Source organism: Triticum dicoccoides, chromosome 4B, assembly GCF_002162155.2.
Source record: "Triticum dicoccoides isolate Atlit2015 ecotype Zavitan chromosome 4B, WEW_v2.0, whole genome shotgun sequence".
NCBI classification, from domain to species: domain Eukaryota; kingdom Viridiplantae; phylum Streptophyta; class Magnoliopsida; order Poales; family Poaceae; genus Triticum; species Triticum dicoccoides.
In genome coordinates, this window is record NC_041387.1 from 613,207,996 (window position 1) to 613,211,513 (window position 3,518).

The following is a 3,518-nucleotide window of genomic DNA, read 5'->3' on the forward strand; positions in this document are numbered from 1 at the left end:
TCCCTTCATAATCAACCAAGTCCTGACTGGTGGAGCGTACCGTCTGCGAAACGCATCGGACAACCGACTCGAGCCGAACCCATGGAACACAGCACGCCTACGAAGATTCTACGCCTAGCATCGGACTCTGTGTTCGTCTCCTTCCTCTGTCCCCTTTTTTTATTTATTTCAAATTAGCTGCCTGGTATTTCTCTCCTTCTCCCTCCCTTTTTGTCCCAAGCCTTTAGGGGCTTGCCTGCGCGTTGTTCGCACATACTTGACACGCCACCCGCGCTCATTATACCTGGGGGCTTCTTTATCAGAAGTTTATATAAACGGGCCTCATGCCCAAAACATGTGTGACACTTCCGCATGAACCTTTTATACACCATTATATGCATCGATATGACTTAAGTTTTGGCCAAGCTGGGTTGCCTGGCTCCTGTGCTTACCCCTACATTCCTGTTTGTTCGGCTAGGTGGTAAAGGGAGCACCTCTGCGATTGTTACTGCCGGGTCAGCCGGATGTGTACCTCAGACTGGGTGAAGCCGAAAGCTAGCGTTCTTAAGGGAATATTCAGTTGGTGAACTAAAAGATGATTTTTCTTGCTTATTTATCTGCCCCCAAATGCTTTTCTGCTTTTTTTTCTCGCAGTCCGGACATGCACTTTAGGGCATGCCTCCCAGGGAAAGGAACCCCTAACGGAACTATTCTCCCTGGAAGATGTTTCTTACTAACCATGTAATATAACATAACTAGTTGGGCACTTGTCTGCTAAAGCAGTAATGACCCCTACGCCTGGTCTCCATGCATGCCCCTGTTCTTACATAACCGAGAGGGTATTCGGACATGCCCCGGTACTATCGGGTCCAGAGGTTGAAGCGAAAAGGTCCATAATGACAAATGATCTACAATATGGCTAGACGGCATTTTACATGTCATTTTAAATTACATAGCCAATTTGACTAGGCATATTCTTCTTCAATACCATCCAACAGGCTGTCTAATTTGCAATCCTGTTGGGAATACTTGGCAGCCAGCTCTACCTGGCCATACACTAAACTGACAGGGATCTCCCTCCCGTCGAGCCCCGCAGGGCCGACCTCGGCCATGTGGTTCAGGTCAGCCTTCGTGTACCGAGTCTTCACCATGGCCCAGGCCTCCCGGGCACCTTGACGGCAGGCCGATATCTTCCATAACCGGAAGCCCTGCCGCACTCCCTTCAGCTTCTCTGCAAGCTCTCCAAGGCCTTCGGGCATGGAGAGGGATGGCCACATAGCCTGGACGACGCCTTGCATCGCCTGCCGAACTCATTCATGCAGTTGCAACAGCTCGAGAAGAAGGTCCCCCGCTGAACCGGGCATTTCCTCCGCAGGACGACGTGTCAGCATATCTACAGACATAGCTCTGTCAATCGACTTCCTCGCCGAACTCTTTTTTCGATGATTCGCTCAAGCACTTACTAAAAATGCCGCGTCGAAGTCGCCGATTCTCCTTTACGGAATCAGACAGCTGAGCACGAACATCCTTCAGTTCCTCGCCCAGCTGGGTATTGGCGTCTTGAAGCTTGTTCTTCTCTTGCCTCACCCTCGTCAGCACGCCCTCGCCGGCCTTTAACTGGCATAGGAGTTGTTGCTTGTCCGGATTCACTCCGGCCCCATCTGCACTGCTATTGTCAGAATTGCACACATGCCGCACTTCACAACAGAATTATCTTTCGAAGCATATATTACCTGAGGGGGTCCCCTTGGTATTCTCTGAAGCGGCCAGTGCGGCCTCAAGTTGGGCCTTGCACCCTTCCAACTCCTAGGACAGTTACATATTCTTTTTTGTAAGATCCTACATAAACATATGATCCTTAAATTAGTTATCTTAACTGTTTCAAGTCTCGGGGGCTACTGACATATATAACCATCATATTTACTCACCCGTATGTCTTTCGCATACTGCTCTGTGGCTCTGGCTAGACCGTTTTGAGCGGCACGGAGGTACGCATATCCCGTATTAAAGGCGTCCAACGCCTCTTGGGAGAAACATGCGTCACGAAGAACAGCCCGGCGACGCCTGTGGTTCATGGCACTCTCCAACTCTAAATCGGTGGCAGATAGCCCGTCCGCGTCCTCTGTCGGAGGAGCGTCCGGCGCGCGCCCTATGTTCGCCTCTGCTTCCGGACCCGGCCTTGAAGCCTGGCCGGTGGATATAGTCCGGCGGGCGCTCTTCTTCCTGAGGAGAGCATGAACGTTAGTGTGACTTGAGGGCATAAACCCTAGGCGTTAACGCTGCACGCCGTACTGTTGCACCGGAATCTCGATCGAGTCCGCACTTCTTTTTGACCCACCTGGCTTCAATGGCCCTTGTGGGCTACCCACCGCGGGCTCGGCCCTCCGCCTCAAGGATTTCCCCTGCAAAGCGAAACACTATTGGTTCACGACAATTACGATAAAGCATGGATGGATCCTCTTGAAAGTACTGGGACTTCGGTCTCGGTTACCTTTGAGGCCGGGAGTAGTCCGGGATAGTCGACCGTAATGGCCACTAAGGTATTGTCCTTACTCAATTGATGAAACACCCCATCAATTAGCTCCACACATAAGTCCGGGTCCTCTTGGGAGTCCGGATCGAGGGACCGTTCTGGGTCCTCGGGTTGTGGAGGAGGGCTCTTTATCTCCTTCACAGTCTGGCGCAGCTCCTGCGTTAAAATTGCTAGACTAAGTACTCAATTATGGGAATTTGAAAATAGGTAGGCAAGTGAAAATGTTCGCTCACCCAGCTTGGAGGGATGTACATGGAGAATCCGCCCCGTGGGTTGACACGGAGGAATTCCTCTTCTTCTCCCTTGTACAAAGCGGATAAGATCTTCGTTAGAGTGGCAGCCGAATCCAGCCCCTTGCGACCGCACCGGGTGGCATCGTCCTCCCCGTTGAAATCCCACATGGGGTGGCCTCTGTACTGAAGCGACTGCACCCCCCGCATAATGCATGTGGCCATGACCTCGATCATGGTCAGTCCGGAATGAGCCAACAACCTTATCCGGCTCCTCAGGTAAAGGACGTCCCTGTCGGTTTCCCTCTGAGGGTTCCGTGGGCACCAGCTCAGGCGTTTCTTCAATGGAGCGTTACTGAAGTCAGGGAGGCCAATCCGTACAGGGTCCGGTAGGGGGACGTCGTCCATATAAAACCATTCCGAAGGCCAGTCCTCGGACGCCTTCTTTGGGGTTCCGGATAGATATCCGGTCCCAGCAATGCACCATAGTTCGGCTCCGCCCACTTGATAAATTGACCCCTCCTGAGAGCGGGGCACAAGGCAGAACAACCTCTTCCACAATGCGAAATGGGCCTCGATGCCCAAAAACAGCTCGCAGAGGGCCACGAAGCCCACAATATGCAGTACGGAGGCAGGCGTGAGGTTGTGTAGCTGGAGGCCATAAAACTCCAGTAGCCCTCGGAGAAACGGATGAATTGGAAATCCGAGTCCTCTTATTAGATAAGGGACTAGGCATACCCGCTCCCCTTGGGAGGGATTGGGGACGCTCTCCGCCT